An 11,401-nucleotide genomic window follows, 5' to 3' on the forward strand; every position below is an offset into this window, starting at 1 on the left:
GCTAAAGAGTTTGCTAAAAGAGTATTATATTAAAGTATGACTCAGGTTGATTCACATTGTGGTTATAAAGATACTCCTTAGATTTGAGAAACCAAGGATGTGGTGTCAAGGGCAGTCCTACTTGACTATGACCAACAAGTCTCTTATCATGGGATTCTAAATAGTCTTAGGTTGGGTGCGTCAAGAAGGCTACCAAGATGATTTAGTGGTGAAGATGGGATCCTCCACCCTTGGTATAAGAGGTGATAGCTCAAGGAAAATTTAGAGGTACATGGTAACTGATCATGAATAGGTCCCATGAGTGAGTTGATACAAACTATTTTGTATCTTCTCGAGCACGAAGTTTAGCTTGGTACCTCACGTGGTGGAAACTCAACCTATTGATTGGGCTAAATTGATCTGACATTAATTAATATATTTGATAATATTGTTAATTAATTTGGAAGATCAGTAAAGGTTATGAGGCCACCAGGGTCATTAAGTATAGTGATACATGAGCCCAGAGAGTCACACGCAAAGGATCTGATGGAAGACCACCGAGAAGCTCTTAGTCAAGCCGGCCAGCCACTATGAGGTGATGCCCGAGATGACGTGAAGAACCCTACACCAGGTAAATTACGCATCTTATTCCAAGTATTTCTTTATGTGTAATGAATTTCAAAAGGGGCCACTTGTTAAGGCGTTTGTTTTATCTTGATGTAATTTCTTTTTTATAATTGGCCCATTAGGGAAAGGTCTCTCATTTAGACCTTTTCCTTAATGGCTGATTAAAGCATCCACCTATATAAAAGAGGGGTATGCCTTAATAGAGAATAGGTTTTTGTCATTCTAAAAAGTCAAAATTAAAGTTATTGATCTTATTCCTCTTCATTGTCTTCTAGTAGTGGGTCCCAACTCAGATCTGTCTTGAGAGAGAGTTACAAGCAAAGACAACTGTGAAAGAGAGTTTGTCATTGCCGAAGTTACAAACAAGGAAACTCTAGAGAACAAAATAACTGGCCATAGGGTGGTTCAAACACGTGGCCACTTGCGGTCCACCATGGATGGTACGTCACACGATGATGATCTGTTGTACAATCCTGAACTTGCGGATCTTCCCCTAGAAGATCCCTTCCTAGCACTTCTTGAGACCACTATGCCTGACTCCATCGAGGCCAAGTGGACTACTCTAGCTAGTAGGGAATCAACACCTATATATCCTACTCCCCATAGCGTGTCGCTGATGACTGTGGCACTACCTCGGTCTGATGACCTAGGACACACTATACTAACCTCGTCATCCTTCCGGCGCCAGGCTGTCACCGCGCTTTGACACGAGTGGATGATTTCATCCAATGACCGGGGAAAGCGCCAGCCAGAGACAACTTTGAGTCCCACCCACCTGCAAATGTGCCACCTCAATCGTATGAGCCACCAACGTGGCCCTATCAGCCAATTTAGATGTCAGTGGGACAACAACAATGAAGACAACCTTCGACAGACGAATATCAAATTCTATGTTGCAATGAAGACCGATACTACTATCAGGATCGGCCACAAAACTATCACGAGCTGAGGCTTCCACCTTTAGAGGAGGCATCCGCAATGGCCGGATACCTAGCTGGAGGACCCCGACATGAAAACCAAAACTGACCTTATAAGCTGGCCCTGGCTTAGTACTTGACGCGTGATGACCATGTGCCTTCATACACACATGGCCACCAACCTACATGAGAGGAGCCGTATTATGCGTTGGTGCCCCAATCAGACTAGAGGCCGTACCGATCCGCGCCAACCCATGTACCTTCATACGCGCCACCGCCGATCTACGCGTCGGATGATTCCTATGCCACCCTAGTGCTACCCGCTGCACCGCCGGCTGCTCCCGCAGCATATGTACTATATGGGGCATCCACCCCATATGGCCAATATGTACAACTGGGGCCTCTGGCCCCAAGAGTTGTCAATGTGCCACCAGGACCTCCTGCGTCGCATGGTTATCATCCGGTCCAACATGTCCTAGCTCCCGCCCCGACAATAGAACCCTTAGAACCGTACGGGCAATAGGATGTCCTTCAACATCAGCCAACCCGTCGTCACTACGACGATGATCGAGACCGTAGACGGGAGGCCCATCAAGCCATGTTTCAAAAGTGTACGAATCAAATTTCCTTTCTACGAGGGCACACAAAATCTGAAGGTTTATACGTACTAGGAATCAGATTTAAAGAGTTACTTCCTATGGTATGATATGGACGATGACCTTTTGTATCGCATATGCGGAGGCCAAGCTTGAAGGCCAGCCCAAGATATTCTAGAAGAACGAGAAGGATGCCATGAGGTGATGAGGAGATCCACCCATCACTTGGGAAGTCATGTTGAGAAAGCTCAACGATAAGTATATCCCTATGCTCTAGATGGCACATCTCCTCCTACATTGGATGGATCTCAAGCAGGGTAGGTGCAAGGTTAGTGATTACATAGAGGTCTTCGAGAAGTACCGTATGCGCTGTCAATTCGTTGATAGCCCCCATGTTCAGATTGCACTCTTCGTGCACAAACTATGTCTACAACTAGGAACTAAGGTATTGGAGCAAAATCCAACATCAATAGATCAGGCATACAGTGTAGTGGAGAGGAATGAGTTCTCCAACGAGGATACATCTTCGACGTTGCCCCTAACCACTCGTATTCCATCCACCGCCACAGCTCTGACTACTATGTCATCCTCGATCACTGGATTACAGAGAGGGGTTCCACTCCCCACTAGGCGCACTTCTCCTCCACTAACGATGATTAGCATTGTCCCAGCTACCTCTTTCATCATCTTGATTGCTCGTGATCTGACCGCGAACCGCGAGCACCAACAATGTTTCAAGTCCAAGGGGTTTGGACATTGACGGTCCGACTGTCCTTCTCTACTTTTCATGGATGTTAATGGAAACCCTATCGACCAAACACCCTAGGATGACATAGAGGTAGTTATCAATCCAAGCGGGTGCCCCAATAATAAGGCCTATGAGGAACCGTTAGGGTACATCCAGATTACCCTCATAGTTCCAGCCCCCGTTTCACTGGTAGTGAACTTTGGAATTCAGCAGACTACTACGTATCGAGATGTTTTTGGGGCACCGAGACGTGCTTCAAATGCATCCCGAGCACCGATAGTCAGGACTTTGTCGATGTCAGCACCGACACCTTGAGTGCTCCACGCTCGACCACAACTAGTGCTGCCCAGCATTACACCAACACAAACTCCTACACCAGTGGTCATTTTATCGCCCCCGCGGACACAATCAACAACTAACTCAGATGATCTTTTGCAACGCATATTGATCTTTTAAGTCTATGTAAAGATTCATGGGCCTAGGTGCAAGTTGATTATTAATAGTTAGAGCTGTATCAATGCAATCTCCGAAGATACCGTTGCCAAGCTCGGCCTTACTTTTACGCTTCACCCTGTTCCCTATAGCGTATCATGGATTGACGCTTTGACCCTTCTGATACGATCGCACTATTCCGTGTCCTTGAAAATGAGCACTTATGTTGAACGGGTGCTATGCAACATCCTCCCTATGAAGATTGCTAGTATTATATTAGGAGGTCCCTGGTAGTTCGACAACGACCTCCAACTCTAGGGTCGAGCAAACACATGTTCATTTGTGTATGGTGGACGCAGATTACTATGGTACCCAGCAGTACGTGCACCTACTCATCTAGCGTCAACCTTAGTGACACCACCTCCCTAGCCGAAGACACCGTTGATCACCAATGGATGCATATTCTGATCAAAGCTTGAATAGGAACAGTAAGACTTACCCATATGTCTCATTCTCGTGCGAGATGTTCCTTCAAACTAGCCATCACAAGCGGCCGATGTATTAGAGGTGCCTAACCTGACTGAGCTCATGGCCAATTTTGGGGATGCCTTTCCCGAATAACTCTCCAACGAACTCCCACCTATGCATAGCATACAACACGCCATTTATCTCATTCCTGGAGCTTCGCTCGAGAACTTAGCGCGTTACCGGATGAACTGGTAATATATGAGGAATTGTATAGCCAGGTAAAGGGACTCCTGGCTAAGGGCCTCATACAAGAGAGCCTTAGTCCGTACGCCATCCCTTCACTACTCTTGCTGAAGAAAGACAATAGGTGGCGTATTTGTTGCGATTTCCGCGCCATCAACATGATAACGGTGAAGTATCATTTTCCCATTCTAAGACTACAGGATCTATTTGATCAAATGGCCAGAGAGACCATCTTTTCAGAAATTAATTTACATAGTGGATACCACCAGGTCTGCATCCCGACAATGAGATGAGTGGAAGACGGCCTTCAAGATTAAAGATGGCCTTTTCGATTGGATTGTTATGCCATTCATGCTCTTCAATGCCCCAACCACGTTGCAATGTTTGACGAACAAGGTTTTATGACCATTCATCTATAGAGTTGTCATCGTATACTTCAACGATTTAGTGGGTCCCATGAAGACAACCTACGACACCTTTGAGATGTATGTGCGGCGCTTCATAGATAGAAGCTCAATGCCCACTCAAAGAAATGTAGTTTCTTCATGGCCAAGGTTTCCTTTATGGGCTTCATCATATTAGTTCACGGAGTATCCGGCCGTCCACCAAAGATTGACGCAATCACGTGATGGCCCAAGCCCAAAGACGCTCATGACCTACGTAGTGTCATGGGTTTAGCAACTTTCTAGCAATGTTTTGTGCCAGAGTTTAGCGGCGTGACAGCCCCTATCACCGATCTTATCAGTCTGGATGAGTTCGAATCGACGAAGGCGACCGACAAGGCATTTGAAGAGATCAAGCACCCCATGACCAACGCACCCGTCCTACGACTGCCTGACTCCAACAAAGTGTTTGACGTGGCTTGCGATGCTTTAGGGATAGGTGTTGATGGCGTTCTTAGCCCGGACGGACACCCGCTTGAATACTTCAGCAAAAAACTGAACAATACAAGGCATCGATATGATAACTACGATCGTGAATTTTACGCCCTAGTATAGTTGCTTTGACATTGGCGACATAATCCACTTCCGAAGGATTTTTCGCTCTACTTGGACCATAGTGCCCTCCGGCACTTGCATGACCAGAGGAGGGTTAGTGATCGACACACTCGATGGATAGCCTATTTACAGGACTATATGTTCATCGTTCGACATAAGAAAGGGAAGGACAATGTCGTAGCCGATGCTCTCAGTAAAAGACAAGTGGAACATTATGAAGACCCGAGTTTTCAGATTTGATCAAACTCCACAAGACTATGATGATTGTTGTGACTTGTGGAAGATTAGACATCCCATTAGTGACGGCCCAAAGTCCTAATACCTAGATTATTCTATGGAAAGAGGTTATGTGTTCCTCGAACGTCACTAAGGGATTTCCTCATCTGGGAAACACACGCATGTGGTCCAAGGGGACAGCTCAGTGTCAACAAGACCATCCATTGTTAAAATATCTGTTCTAGTGGCCATCACTAAAGAGCGACATCAGAAAAATTGTCTCCCGTTGCTTGATTTGCTCGAAGGCCAAGATGACAAACCAGTACGCCGGACTCTATACGCCCTTACTCATACCAATGTGCCCATGGGATGACGTTAGTATTTACTTTGTTCTTGGCCTATTGAAAACCCCGCAACGACACCACTCTATTATTGTCATGGTTGATTGATTGTCTAAAATGGCCCACTTTATACCATGCTCAAAGACCGCTGATGTCTTGCATGTAGCGGGCTTTTTTTTCAACGAGATCGTCACCTTGCATGGAGTAGCGCAGTCAATCGTCTCGGATCGCGACATGCAATTCACAAGCTATTTCTAGAACACTCTATGGGTCTTGATGGGGAGACAGACGTAAATTTTTCACAGCCTGTCACCCGCAAATGAATGGCATACTGAGGTAGTGAATCGTAGCCTATGGAATATACTTCACTTGATTGTCGGAGAAACTCTCTCTGCTTAGGATAATGTCCTACTCACTACCGAATGTGCATTTAATTCTTTGGTGAACTGTACCACTGGTCGCACTCCGTTTGAGATCGTTTATGGCCATATACCTCATAAGCCTTTAGACCTTACCCCCGTTGAAAAGCATTCTAGAGCTTCTGAGGATGGCATTGCATTTGCACAACATATTAGAGATGTATCGTGACATAAATACATGCATTGCATTGCATAATGAAAAATACAGAGTTTCTGTCGATATAGGTCTTAGGCCAGTCCGGTACACCGAGGGAAATCTAGTAATGGTCAGGTGGTGGCCTGATAGGTATTCTCCATAGGTTACTACAAAGCCCCATGCTCATAGTGTCGGGCCTTTCCCGATAGCCCGTGTGATCAACGAGAACCCCTATGTTGTTGGCATTCCCTCTAAATGGGGGATCTTTTCCACCTTCAATGTTAGCGATCTAGTCCGATACCAACCTATGCCACCTATCACTAATCCTCACAGCCCTTGAGCCTTGGTGGTGAAGAGAGTGAAGGACACAACCCAACTCCCCCTATCTTGACCCCTTTGAGGCATGAGCCTATCAAGTCAGTACTAGAGGAAGTAATTAACGCTACAAGGGAGTGATGGGACCGCGAGTTTGTGGTTCATTGGCAAGCTCAACAATCGTCAAAAGACATGTAAATTTTAGAATCAGCTCTTTAGTGACTTCAACCAGAGCTCATCCAACCTTTGGACGATATCCTAGGTTCTAACTCTCAGGAGTCGAGTTATGACAATGTCAGGACGATGATGGAGGACCATCGAGATGCTCCTAGTCATGCCCGCCAGCAACCGCAATGTGACACCTGAGCCGACGCAAAGAACCATGCATTCAAGTGCACGCCTTGACAATCGATTGGGTAAATTACGCATTGTATTCCGAGTATTTCTTTGTGTTATGAATTTCAAAAGGGACCACCTGTTTAGGCCTTTGTTTTATCTTGATGTAATTTTTTTAAGTGGCCCATTAATGGAAGGTCTCTCATTGGACCTTTCCCCTAAAGGCCCATTAAGGCATCCACCTATATAAAAGAGGGGAATGCCTTAATGGAGAATAGGTTTTTGTCATTCGGAAAAGTCAAAATTCAAATTATTGGTCTTGTTCATTTTCATTCTCTTCTAGTAGTGGGTCCCAACTCAGATCTGTCTTGAGAGACAGTTACATGGAAGACAACCGTGAAAGAGAGGTTGTCATCTCTGGAGTTTGATCAAATCATTCGTGCAACAAGGTTTCTCTGTGTGTTCTTTCATCTACATGGCTCTCCTGTGATTGAGTGTGTTGGAAGAAGTCTAAACGGTGGAAGAAGAGTTGAGTTGTCCTTTTGCCAATAAGGAACGATTGATCTCCGTTCTTCTCACATTGTGATCAGTCCAAGGCTTTCGTTCATAGTGCCAGGATCGTTCGTCAACGGCATCGGGGTTGTCATCTTCCTTTTCCAAATTGATAACGGTGGAATACTCTGAAGATTGAGCATCGTGGTTCTCGTTAGGTTAATGAAGAACTCTGAATAATTGCCAGAATAAACTCCTAAGACTACCATGATTGCACATCTTTCCGCCAAAGGAGAATATCTATTGCATTATTTAATTTTGTCAATGCCCAAGTCAAAGCTTCACCCTTGCCCATAGAAATATTGTAGACATTCATCAAATCCTGGTGAGAAATATTGCTTCCCTCACTCAAAGGGGATGCTGCTTGCAAAAGATTCTGATGGCCCAACGCAAGCAGAGCCCCAAGGAATGTCTTCAGAGATGCCACCATCCTCAACGACATCACCGTCGGCTCACGTTCAGCTTGCCCGACAAGCCAAGATGACCGTGCGCACGCCCAGATTCAGATATTCTGGGTAAAGGGCATGTTGTATTAATTTTTTGTCGTTTTTGTCTGTCTTTTGAGTCGTATTTTTATCCGCGTTCTCTTATGTTTCCCGCCGTCAGATTTTCTCAGTGACGGGGAGAGAAGATTCGGGTTAGCTTTTTTCTTTCTCATCCTCTCCTACTTCCCCGCCCCATTCTCCCTTTTCCTTTGACTTTTCTTTCTTTTCCTTTTTCTTGCGTTGTAGTGAGGGGAGAGTCCAATCTTTAAGGACCTCCCCCTTAATGGGCCTTAATCCCTTTATTTCCCCCTCTTTTGGTATTGTTAGGGGCCCATTCATGTCCTTCCCCTATAAAAGGAAAGGATGGGTGCCCTAGCCAGGTCAGACTTGTTTTCATTGAAATGTTATTGTGTTGAAGGAAGAAGTAGGTCCTGTCCAGAAGGAGGGAAAGGAGAAAGTGTGGAGGAGTGAGCCTGAAGGGAAGAAGATCCGCAGGCAGTGGAGGAGGGGGAAAATCGAATGCCCCTGACCACGGCTGCGTTCCACCCCCCCTGCACGGAGATCTACAGCCATCGCCTAGTGCAACACACGTCATTCCTGGGCGCCGCCTAGTCACCGTATGGTGACCATCAGCGCCCCGAATACGTCAAACCTACCCCGCGTGTGGTCTCATAGGTCAACAGGAGCTGCGGGGACATCCCCCCCCTTTGCACGACCACTCTCGGTGCTGATCCGACTCGCCGGTCCACCAGGTCGCCCGCGTTTCTCGACCACCTTGTGCTTGACTAGGCTCGCGTTGACCACCCTAGGTCGACTAATCGAGCAAGGTGCAGCTGGCGTGACTGGTGTCTACCGCGTTGGGAAGCCCTATTTGGGGACCACTCCAAACGGTGCAAACGTTTGCTTGTTCTCGACCGACCTAGTGCCTTGCTTGATTCCCCATCTGGAGTATTGCATGTGCACCAACACGCGGCCCTGCTGCGGCCGCCTCCTCCAACCGGTTCCCTTGTCCGCTCCCGCTCACGGTTGTCATATCCGACCGGTTCCCTTCTTTGGCACCTCCCACCATCGACATGGGCCGGGATTGATCCGAACACAACGACGTAGAAGACCCTGGCACGTAGACACCAACGAGGTACCTCATCTCTCTCTGCCCGCCCCTCTCTTATTTTTGGCAATATTCCTATGGTTGCTTCCACCACGCACAGATTAGATATAGGTGAGAGAGACTGGTTGACCGTGAACTACGTCAATCTTGAGCGTCTCTGCGATAGGAGTTGTGATGCAAGACGACATCTTGGACATCGTCCGGTAGGCACCTAATATGATGGTTCGATGCCACTAAATCATAAAGTATCGGAAAACGGCGGTGTCGTCGTCCGACGGGTACCCTAATGGGTATGTAACTACGTGAATACAGAATGCCCTACGTGTCGTACGTGCAGGTTCCAACTCGAGGGAGGCGCCAAGCTCTAAGCTTGGACGGGAGTCGCCGGTTGACGGCGACGGGGGCCTCTCGAACCTCATCGGAGCGACGAGGACGTCTATGGCCAAACAGAATCTATGTGTAGGGCTCGCACGTAACGAACGTACTCGTCCGTATCGGTAAGACACTCAAAGATGTAGTTTTTCTCTCGTTTAACCTCAATCACCTACCTAGCCCGAGCGCGGGGGAGTCGGAACAAAAATACACTGCAAGGAGTAAATAAACGAGCGACGGGGAGTACGGTGTACCTCGACGGCGTGGCTCGTAGTGCAGGGAGTCGTCGACGGTCGGCAGTCGGAGCGGGTTGGATGAAGGGGCGCCGGGGAGGTCACGGCAGCTCAACGGGCAGATGTTGCCGGAGCTTACTCAAAGGGGCGGAGGAAGGAAGGATAAAACTGAGGGGCTGAGGCAGGAAAGCAGGAGGGCCGACTCAGTGGGGTTGGCGCATCAAAGATGGGGTGCGGTATCACCGAGCAGCAGTAGCGGTTGGCACCACGCGGCACCGGGTTCCCTATGTGCAGAACGACGAGCGATGGTGCTCGGTCAGTTGCTCGTGGCCGACCAACTTGAGATTGGACTTCGACGCCCGGAAGGCCGGTGCGTGTCGGGGCCTGCGAGTAGGGGCGGCTAGGACGAGCTCGTGGGGTGGCGTACACAATCAGCTACGATGGACTGGGCGAAGTTCCGTGTAGGGCTGTAGAGTCCCAGGCATCCGGCGTGGGCCAACAACGGCGTGGGCGCCCAGGAGGGCGAGACGGTCTTCGTCACTCGCCTTAGTCATCGCGCGCAGGGTGAATGAGTCCAGGAACGTCAGCCCGCAGGGTGAGTGGGAGGCCCGACAGATGGGGTTACTTATTTTGGCAGCGGTAGCTTCTGTGGTGGAATCCTGAGCAGAAACTCAGCGCTCGCAAATTGCTCGCCAAATGTGCGTGCGTTGTGGAAATCTGCAAGGGGAAGGGGAATCGGCGAAGGATTCCTGAACAGGCTTCCCGGCGTGGAATTTACGGTCAATCTTCCCGGCGAGGAAATTTACGAGCAGTCTTCCTGACGAGAAGTTCACGAGCAGTCTTCCCAGCGAGGAATTCCCGACGAAGAATTTCCGGCACCGGTGAGCGGCCCAGGCCTTGTAAATTCAGGTCCACGGTGGTCGCCTGGTGAGTGGGGACTTCTGCGCGTGCGCCAGGGAGACGGGGGTGGTTGAAGGCCCGCTGAGGCAGAGGCGACCTTCCCCGCTTCTCCCTCTGCACGTACCTTTGAATCTCCGTCAGTTCACGCTCCCTCCTCCCTCTCGATTTCCTTCTTCGATCGAGAGGGGAGACCAAAACGTTCTACGATAGAATTTCATTTCAAAAAATGTCCTGGTCTGGAGAATTAGGGCGTCCTCTCTTCCCTTATGAAGGGGGCAGAGATGGGCCCTAACATGGGCCATAAAAGGGTCCTTTGGGGAGCCCTTATAAGTGGGCTTCCCCCATTACAAAACAAAAGGAAAACACTTAGATCAAGGGAAATTAAGGGGAAACAGGAAAAGAAGAAAAAAGGGAGAAGCAACAGGGGAGAGGTTAGAGAAAGACCCATCCCCCCTCGATGGCAAACGACGGAGATGAATGATGTCGCGAACGTGACGAAACACGGTGAAAACGAGATGGACGAGACGGAAAAGACAAAAACACAGGTGAAAGATGGAAAATGGGAAAGGATAACCAGAGCAAGATCACCTGGTCTTCAACGTCGCAGGCGCGTGGCGCGGATGACATCGCTGACGATCCTTGATGGAGTGCACCATCAAGTCGGCCAAGCCCGTTACGTGTGGGCCCCTACAGATTCACTCTGTTCGGAGCCGTAGCTGTCCTCATCTCCTATGACGAGGCTCGTGAGGCCTACCTTCCCACTATTGGGCTACTCTGTCAAATTCGGAGGTCGACATCCCTTGTTATTCGGCATTGTACGTACAACATTTAGACACATCACGCGTTGCATTATAGAGTATCACCCACTTAGGGTCATTGTCGGACGACGGCCCGGTTGATGTTCGATACCTTTACCCTGTATCGGCACCGAGCCATCACACTCATTGTCGACCGGCCCACGTCCTAGACATCGTGCAACT

General features: G+C 48.5%; 1 long non-coding RNA gene across 1 annotated transcript; it reads right to left on the minus strand.

Moving 5' to 3' along the window:
• Nucleotides 1–402: 402 nt before the first annotated feature.
• Nucleotides 403–10,647, minus strand: LOC144704528 (uncharacterized). The gene is made up of 2 exons (XR_013581830.1): nucleotides 9,543–10,647; nucleotides 403–601 (listed from the first exon to the last, which is right to left on the minus strand). It is a non-coding gene; the product is annotated as an uncharacterized LOC144704528 (long non-coding RNA).
• Nucleotides 10,648–11,401: the final 754 nt, after the last annotated feature.

Source organism: Wolffia australiana, chromosome 6 (assembly GCF_029677425.1).
Source record: "Wolffia australiana isolate 7733 chromosome 6, ASM2967742v1".
In the NCBI taxonomy this organism is placed as follows: domain Eukaryota; kingdom Viridiplantae; phylum Streptophyta; class Magnoliopsida; order Alismatales; family Araceae; genus Wolffia; species Wolffia australiana.